Consider the following 23,680-nt stretch of genomic DNA (forward strand, 5'->3'; position numbering starts at 1 on the left):
TCTCCTCTGTGTCCTCAATCAGCCCCTGCCATTCAGCACAGCCGCTGCCCCGTCGCCAGCGCCGTTTCCGCTCCCGTTTCTTATTTTCTGTACGACCTCTTCCATAATAAGGGGATCAAACCAAAGAGCGCTTCAATCCTTGCTTTTTTTTTTTTCTTGCTTTTTTCCCGAGTGCTAAAAATAACCTCCCCCGTGCCTCCCTTCCCAAGAGAAGCCAGTCTTTCATACGCTGTTCCCAAGCTCAGAGCTCGCAGCCCCTACATCTCCTTGCTGATGAGGGTGTCAGATGTAATTATTGTTGAAAGCCACATCCCATGTTACATTCTTGCCGCTAATCTCATTACTTGGGAATATTTCATCTGACTGTTTATTCCCACTTTCAGGAAAACAACTCTCCCATATGATCTGTAGCATGCAAGGCCCCTTGTCAGAGGCACACAGGAATAGAAAACATCAACAGCCCGAGCAGCAGTACGACGCAGCCACGTACAACATGCCACAAAAGCACACTCCTCCTCCAGAGCAACAAGCCAAAGCACACACTGAATGGCTAAACCAATTTCCGCCTTGTATTTCTAACTGCAGATCGCAGTATTTGCGGGTTTAAGTCCATTACAGCATCTGCTCAGGTACCTCTATGGAGCGCGGACTTACCTCTGTGATGGTCTCAAATGCTGTCATCTGCCTCCCAGGCTCCGCTCCATTCCTGCAGCACCTTGTGCCCAGCTGAGAAAGGCTGGCTCAGTTGCTCAGTGCCTTTGGTGATGTTCCAGTTTCGGTGCTTCTCCAGTCGCTGCAGAACCCAGGCAAGACAGGAGCGGAGCTAAAAAAGTCAAATTTCAGGGCCATTTGTCATGCTTTCTAAGGAACTACAGGCATAACTCTAGATATTTTCCTATTCCTGATCTGGGAATTGCACACAGCAATTAGGAGATATATAATACTTGGTGTTTTTTGTGTTGTTTTTTATTGTATATGTTAATTTACAAGGATTTTGTTACCGTTTCTTTCTAGCACTTAACGTACAGCCAATACAGTTTGGCACGTGAGACTTAGCTGAAAGAAAGCTCGTGTTCCATTTCAGTAGGATTCTAGATATTTTCGTTTAAAAAACACAATCTCAATTTAAAAGTTAAATTTTGACGGAGAGACAGAGAGAGAGAGAGAGAGACAGGTTCTGGGAAATGTGACTGAGAAGTAGGAGCAATTGTATTGTACCTTTCCATTACAGCTGAGCTATAATTGGCTTCATCACTACTATGAAAGAACAAAATATTGGAATCTGTTGTGCAGGGGGACAGGTGACTTTACATTAATCTGAGAAACACGTAGCCAAAGATAGAGGATACATCCTCTGTACTCAAAAACATGGCAGAGGTGTGAGCTGCAGGTCTTAGAGATACAAGACAGCATCTTCCTCTGTTACACCTGTGCCCACTGGTGACGCTCAGAGAAAGAAGAACCAAGGTTCTGCATCCTGCTTTAACCTTCCTGTAGCTCAGCTCCACCTCTGGGCTAACATGGCAAACGTACCATTCTTCCGCTGTGGCAAGGATTCAAAGACTGACATGAATAAGGAATACTGCTGTTAGTTGATGTTGGTGGGTAGTTTTAAGAGCCTTCCTAAGGATGGAGTAAACTGTGTCTGATGTCCAGCCTTTACGTGGACAACCAAGTCGCTCGTCTTCTCTCAGTGGGAGCTTTGTCTGGAGGCAGCAGGATCTGGTGGTGCAAGGCAAGATGGAAACATAGTGCTCGGTCTTCAGGAAGATGCTGACAGATGAAACTCAAATGTTTCTGGTCCCTTTTTCAGATACTTGTGCTGCAGTGCTCCGCATGTGTTTTGTGCCTTTGATCCTCATTTGGCTGATTATCCTAGACTCCAGGGGTAGGCCGTCCAACTCACACTGACGTCAATGAGACTTACACGCAAAAAATCCGACTGATTCCTGTGGTTCCTACAAGCCACGTGGTTTCATATGACGGACAGATTGTTGGTGTAAATTGCCAAAGCCCCACTCACACCGAGGGAGAAGCTGCACTTCAGTGGCCCCGTGTGCGTGCAAGCCTCTGGATTCTCCCTGGACCCTGCAGCTTCCAAAGGCAAAACGACTCGATTTGCAGCCCCCTCTTCTGAAGCCAGTCAAGGTATTTTCACTAATTGACTTCAGATCATTCAGCAGTAAATTGGCAATGAACACAGAAACGCACACTGATTTTGTTTGGGAACCTTCCATTTTGGGACTCTCCAAAGGACAGAAGGCTTACTCTTACATGGAGTGGTCCTGCTTTCTCCCTGTACCTGTGTGACATGTCTGACTGGATACAGCACTGACTAGAGTTCAGAGCTGAAGGGCTGAACTTCTTCATTCCCAATTTCTTTGAAACTTCCCCCCTGCTGACCCCAGATTTTCTGTACTCGCTCTTTTAATAAGGTGTTAGCCGATGTTGCACTGGGTACATTTTCCTGCACTTCTCTACTGCAAGTACCTGAGACATTGTCTTTGTTGCTGCACCTGAGCTTGAGAGTGGCTGAGGAAGAAAAGGCAGCTCATCATCTGCAGGAACTGGCAGCACCATTTAACCAGTTTAACTTCACACGTTTGTGTTGCTCCAGGGGGTTGCTATGCCTTTGTTGCAAAACTCATCTGACCTCATGCGCCAACAACAGTGATACCAGTAGGTCTGCTTGGGAAACACATCCTGCCACTTCCACTGTGCACCTCGCTGCTTTAGGGGATGTTAGCATGGCCTCAGCTCAGCTGGGAGCTGGGTCTCGCTCCTCAATCAGAGGTGAGTGACCCTGTCTTCTGATGACAGCGAGGAAAGTCTGTCCTAGGCTTGTGCTGGATTCTGGGTGGGGGTTGTGGGTGTAGCTTTTGTTGTGGTGCAGGCTGGTTTTGGTGGTGTTCTTTTTGTTTGTTTTTTGGTGGTGTTGTTTCTGGGGTTTGTTTTTTTTTTTGCTGTTTTGGTTTTGTTTGTTTGTTTGTTTTTAACGTTTCACATAAAAGAGAAGTTCTTGTCTCTGAAGCCATATTTCAAAGTTTCACAAATTTGCCCTCTTTCAATGAGCGTAGATTGGTCTGGCATGTCCTCACAGGAAGAAATACTTGTTTACTAAGGCTTTATTTTGCCAGGGCTGTCTGCTGGATCCCCAGTCAAAAGCCACTTACCACAGAGGTGATACTGGCTCTCAGCCCATAGTGGCTGGTCACTGAAGCCCAGCACCCAGCCAGGGAAACCTGGGGGAAACGTGAGCCTACAGAAAGCAGCTATCTGCCTGAGAGCTGGCGTGCTGAGGGAAGGGGGTGGTTGTGGAGCAGAGGAGGAGGCATCCCAGTCTACCCTTAATTACCGTACCTTAAAACCACACTCTGCTGTTTTCAGCCAAGGCTCCTTGTTGTCTTAGGATGCATTCCTGTAAATGCGAAATAAGTAAATGACTTTATTGTGAGGATTTGGCACAGGAGAGCCGTAGCAGCATCCCAAATGGTTATTTAAATATCAGTAACATTTTCTAATTCAGGCTACAGAAATTAAACAAACTTGCGTGGAATAAGCAAGTTACTAGCATAACTGCGTGTGGCCATAAACAAATACACGTAACGTAACAGAGAAAACTTCCAGTCAAATAAAAGCAACCGTAATCTTAGTCACCCCAAATCTATTTTTGTTTACAGACAACTCATTCTCGTTATTAAACACGCAGAACACTTCCTGGATATTCCTGTACACGCTTGCAAGGATACCTTATTAAACCTGTACTCCTGTCTCTGCTCACCTCGTGCAGCCCCACGGGGACAGACCGGCCCGTCGGCCGCAGCACGGAGCGTGTGCGGCTCCACTGCCCTCTCCTGGGAGCAGGCAAACCGGAGTTCCAGAGCACTCGGCCTGCGGAGCAGAAAGCTGGATCTGAGGTCAATGCTCATGGTGTTTCGCCGTGAAACGCCTCTCCAGAGCTTTGCACCACGGATGCGCTGTCTGTGGAAACACAAAACACAGCCTGGATGGGTCACAGATCCCACTGTCAGGGCAGCAGGGCTGCCGGGTAGTTACAATCCCACAGGCTACAACCTCTCTCTCCCCATAGAATTAAGGTCAGACACCAAGTGCCCACAGAGGCAGTGGGAACACACCACGGAGGGGGCATCCCAGCTCAGTAGCCCTCCACAGCCTGTCCGTGGGGCTGGGAGCACAGGGCAGCATCCAGGAGGGCACTCTGCTCACTGCAACCTGCAGGATCTCTCACTACCCAGGAGCCTGGCACCAACCATGCCACCCGGCCCAGAAGGCTGTCTGCAAACTGCACACCGCTCTGGGCCCAAAGATGACTACTCCTACACGTGTGTATAAGCTGAGCAAATAAAATAGCAGCTCTGTATGATGCTTGCCTTGAAAACAACAACAAAAGAAGTTGCATCTCATAACAGGGAGAACAGATATAGCTAATACAACATACCATCCACTTGACAAGACTCCCAAAATAATGATGGCTTTGTCTCTGAATAGCAATAGTCTGACTGCTAAGCTCTGCTTTCCAGTCCTGTCTCCCAAAAGCAGCTTCATTTACTCTTGTATTTCCTGTTCTAATGTCTCCCGTATTTTGCGTAAATCTCTCTTGTTCAATAGCTGCACCAGTCCTTCAGTCCAGAGACAGATAGGGCACATCCCTTAACACGAGCAGCCTTCTTCCTTAAAGTTCTGAGATAAGAGAAGTGTAGCAAGTGTCATGCTTTCAGCTCTGCTGGTCCTACTACCCTGCATTTGAGCACTCAGAAAGCTTGTCCAGGCTTTCCAGACAAACCCAGTTTGTAGGAAATGGAACTGGGTAAGGCTCCTTAATCTCAGCTAAGAATAAGGTCATATATCACATCTCTTTTCAGCAAACCAGGAGGGAAGGAACTCTAGCACCGTTTTCCAGCCAGTCTTCTGAGAAGAGAAGCTGAGCAGCTCTGGGGAATGTTTCTCAGAAACTTCCCAACCCTCCAGGGAAGCCAGAGCCATTCACTGGATTTCTGGATTGCCAAGGACTCCTTTGTGTTTGCCCTGTCTATGCGCTGTTTTTCACAACCTGTTTCCATTTATTCTCATGTCTTTGTTGCCTTAGTCTTAAACCAGTCTGCCGTGAGCCTCGAAACCCCTCATCTCTTTGCTCTGGGTAAATCAGTCTGAGGGTGGTTCTGACTTTTCCTGCGTTTTTATCATCATTAGTTTCCTGCTCCCGAGGGCATGCCTGGATGCTCATGTCTCACCAGAAGACCATCCTGACTGCAGACTTCTGAGAAGAGCACTGCGGTTCAGCGCCAGCACATTTACCCAGTGGATGGCTTTCTGTCTGAAACTGCCAACCAAGTTTTTTTTTGGAGCAGACAATTTTTTGAAAACCCCACAAGAGATTAAAATAAGCAACTTGTTTTGCTTTAAAATTTCTAGGACCAGATCTTCAAGCGGTGTAAATTAGCATAAGTTTTCTGATGCTCTAACCCTTACAATCTGAGTGCAAGTCAAAATTGGGCATGGTTGTATTTAAGGTTTGGTTACTTTTCAAGGCTGAAACTCAAACAGCTCCTCAGGGTGGGCACGGTCTGTCTTTATTCTGTATTTGGGTTGCTCCCACCTCTTTTGCTGGAGTTTATTTCTATCTTTGATTTATTTTCTCTGTTGAGATGTACTGTCCGTGCTCCTTCACCTCTCCTCTCATTCCCATCTCTCTACTTGCTATTGTCCAACCTTTTCAGCTCCTTTTCTCTCTTTCCCCTCCTGTCTTTCCTCTTCCTTGGTAGTTCCTTTTCCTTCCCCCTTATCTCAGCAATCGCTGCCAACAGCTATATTTGGAATAGAGTGGGAACAAGCTATTCTTGTGACTTTACTTTGAAATAACTGAGAGGAGCAGATGATTTTCTTTGAACAAATAGAGGATACATCGAGGAGAAGGCAGGCTAGTAATGTCAGAATTACATTGCTAGGGAATACCTGCCCAGCAGGTTTGTCTTTCCCAACTTTCAGGATGCCTGGACTTGCTATGGGCTTTTTGTTTGCTCTGTTTTAGCTTTAAATCCTTTTGTGCAAAATTCCTCTTTACAGCTTAGCAGCACGGGGTCCTAACAAGGCCTGACTTTTCATCACAGTGTTTGGGCACTTACACACCAAGGGGAATGACTGCCACCTAGAATCTCAGATGCTAGAATTAGCTGAAACAGGATATATCCTTGCATATATACTTGTTTAGCACTTGAACTCAATGCTGTTGTATGTTCTAGTGCAGTCACAGGATATAGTTACAGAGTCTCACTTTGAATAGTGAGCACAGAAAAATGCTGGGAGGAACAACTTCCTATCGTGCAATGTGATTTCTCCATGTCCTCTCACATTAACTCCTCATCACCACCTGTTCCTCATCACCACGGTCATTTAAACTGTTGCAAGCAATACATTAGCACAGCCAACAGGATCCAGAGCTATATGAAGCGGACAAAGCAGAATGCATTTTCCCCTGTACTCTGTATTTCTGTGTTTATATGATTAACTCCCACACTGGCAAACCAAACAAGAAAGGAGGCCAAATGAGAAATTCAGCATTATAGCTTAGCATTTTGAGCCTGTGCCAGAAGACGACCCAAGTAGATTTGTCTGCTCTGAAGAGAAGCAGGTTCTAGTAAAGCCATTCTGCTGTACACACATTCATGTGTGAAACTGCTTCATACAAAGAAAGATATGTTAAATTATATGCAGAAAGACATAGGGAAAAGATCTTTAGCTGCAAGTTAAAAGATCAAAGGCAGGAAGGCTGCTAAATGTTAAGACAAGAAGTTAGAAGGAAATGATTCTTCCATCCATTGAGGACTTTCTGGAATTTTATAAATCTGCTAACACAGGCCATCATGCTAACATGGAACTCCATGGTTGTCTCTGCAATAACTGCTAATACATTCAGTTTGCCAACAGAAAATGCATCCACAACAATATTTTAGGAGAGTAAACTTGGCAGAGTTGCACCATTTTATTTAATTTTTTTATTTTTTTTTTAATCAGACTATCTAATAGAAAAACAGGTAATCTTCAAGCAAACAGACCCTTTTCCAGCTTCACACTACTACTGTCACCACCCTAGAGATCTTCAATGTGCCATACTACATGGAATCTAAGCAAAATGAAGAAGACTAAAGAGTTGATATTGTGTTTCAGCATTACTCTCAGTCCTAGAGACTGCTGAGTGTCTCTCTGGGCTCCTGCCCCATAAAACTAAACAAGGAGAATTTGGCATATGCTGCAGACATATAACATTTCACACTGAATTAAATGCAAGTGCAAAAACCAGGTTTGTTCCATCTGCATCAGGTAAGTTCTTTTGCAGTTTTGCACTGCCATAGAGAGCAAATATATTTGTATACATATAAGCTACAGGTTGGCAGATGCAAATGAACTGCCAGGTATTTAGAGAGTGCTGCTGAATCCACGTGAACTCAGAGGCGATTTAGCCATTCCCTGTTACTTCTCATCTCATCCTCACCAACTTGCAAACTTTCCTCTCTGCCTCTTCAGCTCCACAGTTCAGCACAGCTGAGTAAGACAACCACAAAGAGCATCTGAAAAATAATCTTTAGGTTCAGGGCTCACAGTGGACTACGTGAGGTACAGAGCCCTGCTGAAGAAAGAGCTACTCTACAGCTCTATGGACACCAACAAATCAGTTCTCACTGTCCCCAGCACTGGAAGCTGCTTCCAGGATTCTCAGCAGCACCCAACATACCTTAGCTTTATAATACTGAGCAGATGCAGACATGACTAAAGCTTGTCAGTATCTAAGCCACAACTAAACACCATCAACATTTGCAAAATAGGCTTTCCCCAATCTCCTTGGTCTGGAACAGCTGAGAAGATGAATATTTTCTGAACCTTTTTGCCACTACACAGAATTGAGGGAAATTTTCTACCCAAAGTCAGTCACCCTCCCCACAGTGTTACCTGCTGGATTCAGCACTTGTGTTGGAGCATCACTAAAACCACCAAGTCTGCAGTGTGCCTGAAGGGGCTTGACCAGAGCTGAACTGGACTTCGCAGGCCTTCTGAATAGCACACCTTATTCTAACATGATTTAAAGTTGACAACGTGTCTGAAAACACACATAATGTCAGAGAAGGAATTAAATGTTGCTTCTCTCTCTCTCTCTCCTCCCCAACCTCATTACAGGCTAAGGAAAAATAATGTATGGAGAATAATACTTCACCATCTAAGGAGTTTTTTTGGTTTCTAAATCTAGTGAAGAGTCATTGTATATTTTGACAGAAAAATGAATCAAAATAATAAAGTGAATACAAAATTATATTGCTGTCAATAATTTAATTTACACAAAATAGCACTGTGACATGGTAATTGTTATATATGATGCAGCATTCAGTATAATATTTGGAGAATGCATTATAGAAAGTCAACATTTAACTACTAAAATCAACTTACATAATCAAAGCTGTCAGGGAATCTTTACAGTTTTATATTAATTTGAATGTAATTTACTATAGATGTGTCATTCTTAGAGGTGCTTACAATAGTTAATGATCTCTGCTTTTCCATTATAAAATCCTATTTTCAAAGGCTTATAACTTGGTCTTAAGAACTCTCAGCCCTCCGGCACATTTTCCTTTTCCTTTCAAAAACTACGTTAGACATTTTAAACTTTTCTCTCAGAGCACAAAGTGTGGTTACTTTCAAAATTCATTTTGAGGGTTTGCTAATTTGCTGCCTGCTACCCAGGGATCTCGGAAAAAGGGAGGTTTATCATGGTAGCTGAAGATAGCATTTCAGTTACATTCTTTTCTTCGATTTTCCTGAACATTTTACCTCTGAGACCATTTTTCTTGCTTTTCTTGCAGAGTCTAAGTAAGCATCTTCCAATACTGCATCCAAACCTACTCTGCATCCTTCCATTTCTCCTCACTTTGTGAACAACTAAGATGAACTAGAAATTGCTCACATCTCTTAAAGGTTATCCATTCAACCAGAGCAACAGCAAAGCTGACTAACTTGCTGGAAGGTCTATGTAAAGAAATTTTCCATCTCTGGGAACAGGGTGGGTTAAAACCACTGCCCCTTACCCCGGCCAATGTTGCCCCACTGTGCCCTTGCCCTTCACTCAGCCTACCTTTGTTGCTCCCCCAGTACCATGGATGGATCCCACTTGAGTAGCAGCCATGTGCTCGCTGTGCTTACACAGCCTCCAGCGCTGCTGGGTCCTGGGATGATGACTGTTCCTGACCGTTGGCCATCGACACTTTACCACAACACTCTGAGGCTCTGGATTTCAAGATCAGATTGAACACGGCAGGGAGAGGAAAGCCAAGGGGAGTTGGCAGAATTTAGTTGCTTCAGTGCTTCATGTCCCAGAGCTAAGATACTGAAGACCAATTGTCCGTAAACACTTTTTAGCACCAAGGTTGTGCTGTTACAGGTTATAATAAACTCAGGATTTGAAAGGTAAATTGACAACACAAATATATTATCTGTAATGGAAGCAAAATTGATTATTAGCTTGTCTTCTTTTGTAGACCTGCTCCAGGTCAGGGTCCTGTTTTCCTAAATCCTGCTTAGATTCACTTTATTATTATTATTATTATTTTTTTATTCATGCCTGTTAGGTGTCATTTTGGGTTCCTTATCCCATAGCTTTCTCTGACCTCAGACATTAGAGTCAATGTGCACAATTGTATCCACAAGCTAAAATCAATGATTGCCACGTAACCAGCTAGATTTGCACAGCTGTCATTTGTTCAGCATCCCTTCAATTTCTGTTTGAAGATATGGGCTTTTTCAAGCATTTGTGGTACTCTAGCCACTTTCTCAGTCAGTGCCAAAACCCAGGCAAAATGCTTCCTTCCATTTTTGCAACATTACCCTTCTTCCTTGTTTGACAAAACAACTATATCAGTTTCTAATGATTCTGCTATGTCACAAATCAGGTGGGAACCTCCTTTCCCTTCTGTATATTGAGAACAGCTCTGTAGCTTCGGACAGAAGATCAGCTGCTTACTTATATTTTTGAAGCTGAAAAGTAAACTCTGTCACAGGATGTTGTTCTGATGATGGACTTCATTCAAGAAAAATATGATCGTATTTAGACCGGATAGAACTCATAGCTGACTTATGCGTACCAAGGCAGTGAGATGGCATAACTCTTATCTAGGGCATATTACAACAAGAAAAATGTTACTGGGAAAAAAATGTCGATTTGATTCTCTAGATCCATTATTTAGTGGTACAAAGGAACTCTAGAAATGACTCTGTCCCCCTTTGGACGTTCAGTTGGACACAAGCACAGTGAGCATTTGGATAAATGATATTCTATATACACATTTGATACACTTCAGATGTTTATCCTGTTCTTGGGAAAATAAAACAAAACCAAACCAAAACTACTATAAAGCTGTAGAGAGGAATGCTGGCTAAAAGTTTCTGGATGTTATTTCCACATTCTGTATGTTGAAAAATCAGACCTAAATGACGAAACTTGCAAATTGTAAAAGTAATCCATGACTTCATGGATCTCTCCTTCCGCAGAATGAATGGGACCCGACAGACACAGGACCTTAAGGGATGTTCTTCCACATTGAATGATGATTCTTGCAGATTCATTGTCCCTCAAAAAAATAAAAAATAAATTTTAAAAAAATCCTTCAGACTGGTTTAACTCCATTCAATATTTTTACTCCTTGAATCTCAATGAAGAGGTTTTTCTCTGATGTAGGTAGCACTGCCCGCTCTCCTGAGGTTGACACCCACTTCATTCAAGTATTCCTAGTGCAACAGGGATGTTAGTGGCTTCTGGCTCTCAGCCAACATCCCACACATTTCCTCTGCAGCAAAAATGCCTTAATTCTGACCCACTGTCTTTCAAGTAGATAGTGAAAAAAAAAAATCAGTCACAAAGAGCTTTGCTTTTATCTGTGCTTCTCTTTCAGAGAGATCAGGGAAAAAAAAAAAAAAAGAAAGAAAAAAAAAAGAAAAAAAAAGGAATCAGACGTTCTCCTTTTCTTTTTCAAGGTCCGTGTCAGCAAGGGTGAGGTTTAGTGAGTGCTGCTGTTAAGCATTAGAGCCCCAAAAGAAGCTGAAGGCATTCAGACAGTGGTGCTCGTAGATCTGGGTAAAGGGAGTTTGCAAGCAGTGTAACAGCAGAGGGAGCGGATCACGCTGCCTGCCATCATGCTAGTGACTGTATCCAGGACCTCTCCTACTCAGCAGCTCTTCCACAAACCACTCTTTCTGAATCAATTCAACCACCAGCTACTGTAAGAGAGCTTGAGTTTTTCAGGCAGAGCACTGAAAAAAAGATCAGAAGGGACAGAAACTCTTGGCTGCCAGCTGAACTTTTCCATCATTGCCATAGATATGAAGAACACTGCTGATGTTATCTGATAACTACAGTGCAGCATGTTCTGAGCCCAGCATCTGAACAGGTAAGAAGAGAGTGTACAAACTTGTGAACTCAGCATATTATAGACCTGATTCTGCCACCACTAATGGTTTCAAGTTGTGACAAATTCTGCAACACATGCATTCTTACACCCACAAAAGCCAAACCAGGGAATGGGAGAAAAAAAAGGGCACTGTGGAACAAAGCTGTCCATTTTGTAACTCCATTGCACAGAACCCTAGGGGAAAACAGCAGAGATAACAGGTCTGACATTCATTAATCCAGCTGAGCATGGTGAGATGTACAGTGATATTTACAGGGAAATGTGGAACTCAGGATTGCAATCTGAAATACCAGAAGGGCCAAAATCAGAAGCCAGGGAGAAGAAAACTGTTGGCAAACCACTAAGTTACTTCCCAACGATGTATGCTACTGTCAGGGTGAAAACAGACAAACAAACAAAGGCCTGTCCTCCAAGGTAACAAGTTATGGAGCCGTAAGTATTTGGGGGAATGGGTTAAGAGAATAAATATAAATCAAAAAGGTACACAAAAAGCAAACCCCAGAGGTAATGACAACTCAGAAAAAAAATCAACAAGTGTAAGGCAGATGGCCCCATCTTGTAATACACAGAATAATCTACCTTATTCAAGAGAGTAAAGTCCGGATGAAGTAAGAAAGATAACTAAAATGGAAAGAAATGAATTAATTCAAAGAAACCATTACATTGACCTTTCATAAATCAAATTTCAAATGTTGCACACATGCAGATTTGAGAAGTGCGATGGCTGGAAGTTTGGAGACAATAAAGAAAATATTCAATTCTTGGTACCGGGGATAAACACAGGTTCTGAATGGTGATTAGATGTACACCGTGCTGCTCCAGGTGGTTACAGTCATGGGAAAAATTGTATGGAAAGCTCAAAACTCAGAGAACAAAACCAAAACGTTAAAAAGAATTTGAGTTAAAATACAACTGGAGAAAAATGACAGCAGGAATGATTTCAGAAAAAGAGTTTGGATAAATTGGATGAAACAGAGGAAAAGACTGAGACCTGTCATTGCCATCACACTTGCATTACATCTCACTTCCAAGTGCAGAGTCCAATTTGGAAGAAGGCAAAAAGCAGAATATTCTCTTTATGGAGAGAAAAAAAGCCTTCTTTCTTTTGCAAGTTCCTGTGTCAGTAACCATTTTATGGGGCTGCCGATCATGGCAAATCAACTGAAAAGCCAGATCATTCTCTAAAGCATCTACCTTCCTAGAGAAAGATTTGAAAGTTGTCTGTGTACAATCCAGCTGCTCCTTTTAATCTTTTCCTGACAACAGTAGTTGTTTTATTACTTTGACAGTCATTTTTAGCCCATGAATAGTACCACAGTCCTTGTAAGATAGGAAAATTCTTTTGATCTACAATTTCATAAGGTTTAGCAATGGACAAAGGATTGTTCCGGTACACTTGATCACACACTTGCTGAAGTTTAGGCTGAGAGCCATTAAAAAGGCACTGAACCACCCTTTTGGAGAAAAACAATCATTTTTGATGAATAATGTCTGCCAGAAAAAAAAAAGAAAAATTCTTACAAAAATAATATCTACTAATGGAAAATTAAGAGCAGGGTTGTTCCTATAATAACTTTGACACGTAGCCTGCAGCAATTATAACTTTCACAGTTTTAATATAGTATCATCTATAGGATATAAAGTGTGGATGCAAGATATGCATTCTAGGTAGTTATAAAAAGGGGAGGCATTTCTAGCTGTCTGTAGTAACTAAGAGAAACTGGGAGAAGGTTCAGGCAGCAACAGAGTAGTTTTCTAGCTTAATTGTTTGTTCTATTTGCTCTACAAATACAAAATGTATGCTTTGTGCATATCTGCCTATGGGGAATATGTAGATAAGATGCTGAATTACACAGCCCAAATCATTTGAGTCCTCTTAAAAAAAAAGTGCAGGAGAGGGCGTATATATATGTACATATAGATAGGTAAGTGTATATATATATATACACATATATATGTACATATACAAATGTAAATGTGTATATATATACACCATGTAAAACCCATCGTATCTCCATGCTTTTTTAGGAACTGAACTGATGAAGTCTGGCTTGATTTCCTTTGAAAATTGTATGCCCACATTGCATAAGGACATCCATTTCTAAAAATCCACATCACGTTGATTATTTAAGCAGAGTAAAAAGAAACTATCTTCTCCTTTGCTTGGTGCAGTTAGAAAACAGTTGTATTGATAATTACACAAGACTGGTCAGAAAGAGATTGAAGGAAGATTCAAGGAAGGACAGGATTTCCTCCCCCACTCTCTGAACTGTTCAATTATTCACTTACTTGGTGTTTTTCTCAAGCAAAAACACTGGATTTCCTACATTTCACTACATTGCTTCAATTTATAATCTTTTGAAATTTCCACTGAATTCTCTGAGGTCATATTTTCTGGCAAAACACCATCCTGACCCCTACAGTCATGACAAAAATATTTTGTTCCAGTATTTTCAGACATTTTCAGACATATTACAAACTGCTCTTCGGTTTCACTACGTTCTTTTGACAAAATGTTGATACTTGTCTGTATAATTGTTATTTTAATAAATAAATAAATAAATGGAAAAGAAAGAAAGGAAGGGAGAAAGAAGGAAGAAAATAAAAAAAGGTAAAAGTCTTCCATAATTAGCCTGAGCTGACCCTGGTATCACTGATCTGAAAAGATCAGCTCCCAGTGCAAAAAGAGAACTTCGCCTCTGTTTCTCTAATGTTTCAGGTTTCTAAATGAAAGACTATTTAAAGGTCCAACCTTGTTAAACCACTTTAAGCTGTATTTTCAACTCCACTGTTTTGGGATAATGAAAAATTCTGAGCTTTGTATATGCAAAATTTCTATTTACATTCCTTCTTCCAGACCAGGAAGAGTCCGAAGAAATAGCTTTGTTTCCGTAGTTGTTAGTTCTATTTAGAAGTTCCTGCAGTACATCAGCTTCTTGCATCATTGTGCACAATGTGCCCGAGCATTTGCCCACTGAGCTCTGTTAACTGAGTAATTCTCTTTCCTTATTGACTGTTGGAATTTCACTTTTAGACTTCAGTTCACCAAAGAGGGAAAGACACACTTAGGAAAGAAAACACAGCCCTGTATTTCAGCATACCTTCTGCCAACATCTTGCAGTGCTTTGGACAAAGTATTTTGCAATAAAAAATGAATGAAAATTTGAAAGCAGAGTTGTGCTCTCATAACCTATTCAAACAAAAGAGTACATGTGGATGTACTCTTCTCTAAGCCGTGTACATGATCAAGGGGAGCTCTGGCTCTACCAAAACCAGGAGCAATAGCCCCAAACAAAGTAACTTGCTGCTGCCAGCACAGAAATGACTGGGGAATTCTTGCTAGCCCAAATTGCCACCAGTTGCCGTTATGCAGCTGCCAAGGAGATCATCACATGTACAAGGCAGCAGCTCCAGAAAGCCTGCAGGAACTCTGTGGGAATGGGACTAGTTAAACTTCAGAGCGCAGTCATACTTGTTTAACTGACAATTTACGTCTGCAAAAGCATCACTTCACAAATTATTCACCAAAAGATCAGCTCCATGCTTTCTGATTCACAATACTGACTTTCAGGATATTTAATCTAATAAATTTGAGGTAGGTATAAATAAATAAATGTGGCATTATGTTAAATTACTTAATTATGCACCAAGTTACACAGAGTTATAAGCATACACAATATTAAGAGCTTCTGAAAGACAGAATATTAATGACACAATCAGAAACTTATAGTTTAGCCTATTTTGGCTAAAAATGTGTTCTTATTTTTCAAGTTGTAATTGACTGTTTTAGAATATAATACCTCTACGCCATGTTTCAATGTTTCACACACTGTACATAAGAGCAATCTGCCTACTCCAGTGTTCTGTCTCTGGCAATAGGCAATTATAGACAATATTTTTACAGAGAAACATACAAAACTGCATGTTTAGAGTCACCCTCCCCTTGTATGCTCACTGACATGACAACAACCTCAGCTAGAGCTACTCTGTATCATATTCAAAAGTTACTGACAGGTAGCTTTTCTTGCGGGAGATACCGCTTGGTCACATTAGCATCTCTCATGCTTCAAATGCTATGAATACACCATACGCCACAAATGTTAGGGTATGCAATTTGTTGTTAAAATAACTACTTATTTTAGAATTTCAGTTGTAAGATACAGCAATTCTTTCATCAGTCTGTCTGGGATGAGAGAAACAACAAAGAGCTTTACAGCTTAGAAGGTGAAGAAAATAGAAAGAAAAAATGTAAGTTCCCTTCCCAACAAGAAATAAAGGACCATGGCATCAGTCTTGTGGCATCAAGAGGCTGAGTCAGATCATCTCTTGCAGAAGGAGACAAGAGTTCTCTTATGAATTATAGTCCCAGCTGAAGTTTGCCTGAGTAGCTGAGCAAATCATAAACATAAAGCCCCTTATTAGCAGATACAGCTTTTCCAGGGACAGAATGCTGACTGGGAAATCACTTACTTCCCAGACATCCAGAGTTTTAGTCATCAGCCTCAAGACAGAAGAAAAGGAGTCATAAGCTGTGCTTATAATGTCTCTCCTGCAAAACCTCTTCCAAACACTCTGGGTGAGTGCTTTTGTTCAGATTCAGCACTCACATCTCCTTACCTTGCCCCTGTGATGGTAAGGGTTGTAGCAATCACATTCTTCCACACCTTTCTGGGGAGGAAGAATACTTGTTTTCTCCTTGATTCACTTACCTTGCCTCAGCTATCAGCCAATATCCGGTACTCCTGGATCAGGGAGCCTGTGGCAAGATGTAGATCACTGTTCTCTCAGTTTCATGGTAATCTAAAAAAGGAATTACACTGACATTGAAAACAAACAAACAAACAAAAAAGGGTTTAAACAACTAAAGAAAGTCTCATGTGGCCAATAATGCCCTCACACCTCATTTCTCTGTTGCTCTCTCAGCATTCGGTCCTGACTGGGGTGTTGCAGCATTGTTTCAACAGCTTGGCAGAAGCACTGTCAAATTCCTTGTTTCCCAGTTCCCATCTTCTCTCACAAATCAGAAACCGCTTTGTATTACTGGAGTATGAGGAGCCATCCCCTAGGGTAACAGAGACAGAACATACATAAGGAAAAGGATGAAATATCAAAAATAGCTCTGCAGCATTTGCATAGGTTATATATGTATTGTACGAATTTACCTGTTATCCAAAAGTTCTTACTTAAATAAGAGCATTTAGTTCGGAGACTGAAGGAAGCAGTATTTCATACAAACATATGAAGCTGCATTACAACCACAGATGTTTCTTTTGAACACACAATGCTGCAATAGTACAAAAATGGAGATCTCTTCAAGACTGATGTTGACGAAGCTCCACATTTGCATATTGATGTTTCTAAATCCAAAACACTCACCTCCATTAAAGGTCTCCTCAATTTTCTATGAACAGTTCTATAAACAGAGGAAATGCCTGTATCTCTGACAAACTCAGTATTGAGATACACACACAGACATATATATATGTATATATATATATATATATATATTTAAGTGTTCAGAATGTTTTCAATAAATAAGACAATACTGTGATACATATTAAGATCTCTTAAAAGAAAGGAGAATGCATTGCTAACAAGTTTCTGAGGCTGGATATGCAGGGCTGCTGATTTTCTTTTCATTATTAAATTTGGAGGAAATTGCAGAATTGATTGTAATCTTGCCCTTTAGCACTTCTTCACTGAGAAATATCCTCACAGTCGGTTTAAATTTGATTTAACAAACATGCCTTAAAGATAGTGTTTTGAGAAAACCAAGTGTCCTGCATCCTTGGTTTTTATTTGGGTATATTTAGAATCACATTTGCAGAAAGCGAGCACCTCAATAAATGCTCAGTGTGGCCATTTGTGACAGAAGGTTGTGTGTTTGCCAATGCAACCTTCATTTTTTACTTTAATAGTACAAGCCAGAATAAATATTGTCTCCACTCATGTGACAGCCCTTTGATAAAGCGGACTTGGCCCAGTTGATTAGGAGTACGTGTCAAACACAGATAATGGGGGAATCCCTTTCACCAGTGTCACACAACCTCAACAACCATAATGAGACCAATTTAACAAGCCTTCTGTTTTACTAGAGATATTAATTGCAGTCCTGTCACATAACATGCCACTCAAGATCAAATACGTAAAAAGGAAGGAGATTGAATTTCATTCCATTTTTGTCATGATTATAAATTTTCTTGTGGCATCATGGATCTCCACAATGCTGATCTAAATATTCCGGGTGGCTGACATCACCATAGAACAATCTGTATTGTTACGAAGACTGTTGAATACCAGAAGAATGCCAGGCTTTTTGTTCACCTCTCTGCCGTTATAATTTTTATTCTACTATAGGCAATCTTTTCTTCCTTTTTTTCCTCCCTTATTTTATTTCTATCTTCTTATTAGGTTGGTTGCTGTTGTTTTAGTAAGAACTCAATGAAAGTGCGCTTTACGAAGACACCATTCCCATGTATTCATCCATGAGGCTGCTTCCTCAACTCTCATTGGTACTGTACTCCCACAAGCGCTTTTGCAAGTGTCTTCTTCAGAGCAGCTCAGAGACTTGCAATTAAGCACACATCTAAGTGATGCACTGGACTGGAGTACAAATCATACTTACGCATGCAAATCAGAACTCTCCATTCAGAGTTCCAGAAGATAAATCCTCATCCAATTACTCTTTATAGCAGAACATGTGCTCTCCATTTGTGTGTCATAAAATCTCTGCACTGCTAAAAGCACACGCTCTCAGATAGGACTCCTTCGATTGAGGAGAGGAGGCGACAGATGCTCCTGGCTGCAGCACAGCATCAGGGGTGCTCTCCTACACTGCGTCCTCACCTGTACATCAGAGCACTGCAGGCTGATCACCTGTTCATGGCAGATGCTGAGCAGTGGGTGCTGCCTGCACGTGCATCATGGCACAGTTCAGCCTCTGTTCACCAAATTGCACATCCGCTTCTGTTGGTGATTTACTTTTAAAATTAATTCTAACAAACATATTGTCACTTCAGCAGATATAACATACTTTCTAACCATAGCAAACGTTTCTTTATGCAATGGGTATATCTGCAATGAAACAGTGGCTGCAAAGCCACAACTTCAATATATTCTGCTTCAAATTATTCCCAAATTATGCCAAAGTAGTAGGAACTTAGAAAAACTTAGTTCTTATTCCTAATTCAGTCATCAGGTCAGGATAATTCAGATTGCTCTGAGATACTGCAACAGCTGAACCTTAAGGCAGTTGAGAACCCTAAACCTTTTGTCCTGGCAGTGCCAGGAACTCCAAAAATGAGTTATGTATAACCTGTATTCCAACTGTGTTGGCCATAGGAAGGTTGACTTTTTCTCCTGACTGAAAATAAGTCCAAAGATGGTTTAAGATTAGTCGAAAGATGGGATATTTTTTTCTACAAAGTATATTAAGAGAATCGCAGGAGTATATAGCACTTAGGAAAGGCTTTACACACAAGCCCAAGCTGCTATTGCAGACAGCTTGGGACATCACAACAGGGAGCTTAAAGCTGCTTGCTGTAAGAGCCCAGGCAAGACCAAGGTGACCTGCTGAGTCTTAAGGGACTTTGGGTGATGTGTCAGGCAGCTTCTAAGAACTTTCATACAGTGATAATGAGTGAAGTCTGCCATTTTATTTATTTATTTATTTATTTTTTGCACAAAGCTCGCAGATTCAGGAAACGTGGTGCTGAAATTCAGTCAGCTGCACACATGCTGCAGAATATAAGGCATGGTGTAAACGTCAGCCAAATGAAATAAAACACTAAAACATATGCTTTCTCAAGCCTAGCTTTATACAAGAAAATATTTGCTTTTATCTCTCTGAGAGACAGTGGCTCCTAAATCCCATCTTCAAGAAGTGAACCAGGGTCAGTCTTGGCCCAAATATGCAATTATGTATTTTGGAGTCCTAATGCTTATTTTAAAAATCCCAGCTAGAGTTTATCTGCATTTTAAGTACCTGAGTAATTTTGTGAATCCTGTCCAAGGAGTTTAATTTGCCTCTAAAAATAGGTGTTTTAAAAATTATAAATATGCAATTCACAACAGCAAGAGCTCAGCACTTGTTCCTATACTTGCTGGACCAGAAAGCAAGTCTGGCACTGGAAAGCACAGTTCTTTACTGCTCGTATGGAAATTCTGAGGTCATTCCAGGTGACCCTATACAGAGATAAAAGCACTGACGGAGTTTCTGTGAGAAGTGTTTTCTGATCATAAGAAGAAAAGAAAATACAGACATGAGTGCATTCTCTAGTAAAATTGTTGATTAATACTTCCATAATTATTTTATGAGTTTTAAACCTTTTCATTAATGGAAAATAATACTGTAAGGCAGTGTGATATACTATTTCATAATCTGCACACTGACCATACCCTTTTCTGAGATTCTTTTTCTGAGAGGTATCATGGACGCATAAGCTACTAAATTAGAGACAGGAAGTCATCTTCTAGGAGTTCCCTTCCACATTTTGAACATGAAAGAGTACATTAGAATACTGATAACTCAGCGCAGTATTTTAATGTTGGAAAACACAATAGTTTTCAGTAACTGAAGAGACTTATCAAGAAAAAGAAAAGATTGGATACGTTAACTAATTTTGATTGCCTTTTATGCTGTCACATCATGAGCAAATAAGAAACTCAGGTACGTAAAAGCAGGATTGCTCTTTCCTGCAGGGAGATCACTTACCCACTGAGCTGGGACAGACCCTTTCCTGTCACCTCTGAGAATGCTGCCCCCGGATCCCCCAACAATTAACACATTCTGAAGATCATCCTTTGTCTCAGTGCCGCTGGTCACATACTAGCAAAGGACTCTGCTACACTGAAATCCATCAAACAAACTGTTCCAAGCTTTAATCTTTCACACAACAGCCAAAGCAACAGAGAGTGCCATCTCACGAGTCCCATATTTGTAAGCATTCAGCAGAAGAAATGTATGTGACAGATTGCTTTCTCCGTGATCAACATGTCAATTGATATTTTCACCTTGTTCTATGATAGCTGCTTCTTAAATAAAGCACTTAATGAGTAAATAATAGCAAGGGCAAATTGGTCCACATTAACAGAATTTCAATGGCCGTGATAAAACTGGGAGCATCCACAAAACAAACCTTCCAGTTTACAGGAAAACTCAATTTCCCAACCATCAACACAGACCTGCCAGAAAAACATCTAGACTTCACAGGACCAGCATTAAAATGCCCCCAAAACAGCGTTCCCCAGCTCTGCTGTCTGCACAAGGAATGAAGTATGGTATTCTTGTGTTTTTAATGGCTTTTCCAGGACATCTGAAATGCCTCAGGAGAACAGACACATGACATCCTCTGGACCCCTCAGTTTGCTTGTCCTACATGACAGTGGCCATTCAGCTCTAGGATTCTGTGAACAACAAAAGCACCTGATAGCCTTTCATTCAAGGTGGCAGAACATCTTAACCTTCCAGTAAATATCCCAAGCCTGCCGTCCAGGTCAACCCCCTCCTTCTTCCCTAATGACAGGGGTAATGGTTAAAGTCCAGGACAGCTAGACAGAACATGTGTGTTACCCTGAGGTATGATATTATGAGCTGGGAAGCGTGCATGAAGTGTCGCTAGCTGGTCCCCTCTCGGCTACTGTTAAAATGCTTGTTGTTCCAGAGGAAATTAGAATACTTTATGCTCATGAAGTATTTTAAATGCAACTACTTCAAAAAGACAGGCTACAACTGAAGTTTTCAGCAGTGGCTCTCAGAACCCCACCCTCAGCAAAGCAGAAAGAAAAGAAACGGGAGCTCAGCATTTCTCACAAATAGGTCTGTGTAAAACCCCCAGGCCAAAAATACTCTTCAGACATCCTCAGAAAGCATAAAAGATCAAAACTTTGGTCTCAGCCCTGCATATCTGAATTGCTAATAGATGCTCAGTACTGTCTCCATCTGCAGTGTCACACAATGAGGATTAGAGGTAATCGTGTTTTTAAGGAAAGGGAGTGTATCACGTTGCCAGAAGCATCTTTGAGATTCAGATTCAAAACTATGATTTAGCATTTTCTGGTTTGCCCTGCACCACGTTTTCCAATCTCCAGTTAATGAACAGCTGCACCAGCGCTGCTCTGCTCTCATGTGCTCAATAACAATGGGACACTGCAAAGCTACAAAGGCTCGTCCTGTCCATTTAACCAGCGTGTCACAAGGAGACAAAGCACAATGTAGGCCTGTGAAAAGTCCACCCACAAACTTCATTTCACACTATGGAATGAGGCACTCGAGTCCTCTGTCTTCCTGCTCACAAATGAGTTCACACGACAACAACTTGAGCATTTTGGAGATTGCAGCATACAGCCTTTTAAAAAGTCATCCGTTTTTTGCTGGTTTTTTTTTTAATCCTAATGAAAAATACTCAATTTTATTAATTCCTTCTTCTTTACAACTGTTGTGTTCAGTGCAGTTTAAAATATAACACTGAACAATTAAATAGAGCTAAACAGCTAAACAGAAAAGCCATGACATCTGACTAAAAACAACAAAAAAAACACCCAAGCAGCTAACACTATAGGATTCAGCATATATAGATAGAATCACAGCACAGTGAGTATAAAATCTATTACCAGAAATATACCTTTTATTGCTACCAAAACACAGTTCGATTTTGTAAAGTTAAAAAACCATTGTGCCATTGATTATCAAAGGGGTGATATTTATTGTACCCATTCAATTCACAACCAAACATCCATTATAGTGGCACACAGAGACCAAAGGGCTGGACTCCCTCTGCATATACACACATACAAATGCACATCTTACAAAAATGACAGAACAGCCACACGACTTCAAGAGGAGGGGCTAACAGAGCAACAAAATCAAGTATTAACCATCAGAAACAGACATCCTCAGTGTAACTGTATTTGGAAAGCACTGTTACATTGCTACTGTGGTGTGTTGGTGGGACTGTGCAAAAAGTTTAGTGTCAGAGAGAAAAGAAGCAAAAAGAAAGGGACAGTGAAGAAGACTAAAACTAGTTTTATAGAAGGATATTTTCCCCAGACAGAGTGATGAAAATTAATGAGGATTTATTCAAACAAAATATTCCTGAAATAAATCTGTTTTATAGGTACTCAAATCTTGTCTATTTGTTTTTATTCCAATTTCATAAACCCTCAAATAATTAATTTTATAATTAATCAATTACCTTCCTGAGGAGCAATGATGAACTTGGAACACTTTTCTGGAATGAGGAGTCAGCCGATGGCTCAGGTTTACCAGCACTGCTCATCTTCAGCCTTCTTGAAAATCCACAGGCAAATTTCCCCACTGATGTCCTCCTGCAGCAGCCTCAGCACTGTAAAGCACCAGCATTCACTTTAGTTTTTTCAGCCATGATAAAACAGAAGATACCTTTCTGCAAAGATAAAGGAAGTTGATTGTTTTTTGTTAAAATTGCATGAAATAAATAGGTTAGACACTGCAACACCCTGAACATATTCCCCAAAATAAACTCAAGACACAGCAGAGTGGATCCAAGGCATAGTTTTAGGTCTTTTGCATGAATGTACTTTCTTCTGCTCATTATTCCAGCAACAGTTATACCAAGAAACTTTTATAGCTAAATACAATCAGTACAAAACATGGTGTTGCCAAATGTACCCTGAAGACAATTAACATCAGCTTAAACATGTAGTCCTGCTATGTCACCTGTATAAATGTGAAGAATCTGTTTTGATCACTTCATTTTAGTACAGACACTACTGCTCCATTGACTTGACAATGGTATTTCCCAGATTAAAAATCACAGGAGTCAGCAAACATATAAACCCCCACAATCAAGAGGAGAAACATTTAAATATCTTTATGATTAAGTGAGGGCATTAAAAAACAACTCTGTCACTCAGGTGAGCACAATGAAATCACGTTAACAAACCTTGTGCAGATACAGCTGGAACAGGATGCAGCCTTCAGATCCAGCTGAAAGCTTGACAAAGCCAGATGAGAGATCCTCAGATGGCCAAATCACATCCTCCTCAAAAGAAAAGAAAAGAAAATTTTGAAGTTCATTGCCTGTGCCAGTCTGCCTCAGTTAAAGTCACTGAACAAAACTGTAGGAATAAAAACCAGTTTTTCTAAGAACTTCTGTAAAAAATATGCTAAAGGATTGTGATAGGAGCTGCATAAATGACATTTCTGTTGTCTTCTCGGGAATTCTTTTGAAAAA

General features: G+C 40.9%; 2 long non-coding RNA genes across 4 annotated transcripts in view; one reads left to right on the forward strand and one right to left on the reverse strand.

Moving 5' to 3' along the window:
* Positions 1–155: 155 nt before the first annotated feature.
* Positions 156–23,680, reverse strand: part of LOC107315689 — a 36,077-nt gene continuing 12,552 nt past the window's right edge. Inside the window, exons 3-9 of one of the 3 annotated variants that reach the window (XR_001556021.2) lie at positions 23,390–23,485; positions 22,661–22,870; positions 16,368–16,530; positions 16,178–16,268; positions 3,782–3,981; positions 3,361–3,418; positions 156–823 (exon numbers count right to left, since the gene is read on the reverse strand). This is a non-coding gene — a long non-coding RNA (uncharacterized LOC107315689). Of the gene's footprint in view, positions 824–3,360; positions 3,419–3,781; positions 3,982–16,177; positions 16,269–16,367; positions 16,531–22,660; positions 22,871–23,389; positions 23,489–23,680 lie in introns of all 3 variants that reach the window. The other 2 variants (XR_001556022.2, XR_001556019.2) reach the window with 2 other exon arrangements.
* Positions 823–8,323, forward strand: LOC107315690. The gene is made up of 2 exons (XR_004307775.1): positions 823–2,793; positions 3,681–8,323. It is a non-coding gene; the product is annotated as an uncharacterized LOC107315690 (long non-coding RNA).

Source organism: Coturnix japonica, chromosome 6, assembly GCF_001577835.2.
Source record: "Coturnix japonica isolate 7356 chromosome 6, Coturnix japonica 2.1, whole genome shotgun sequence".
In the NCBI taxonomy this organism is placed as follows: domain Eukaryota; kingdom Metazoa; phylum Chordata; class Aves; order Galliformes; family Phasianidae; genus Coturnix; species Coturnix japonica.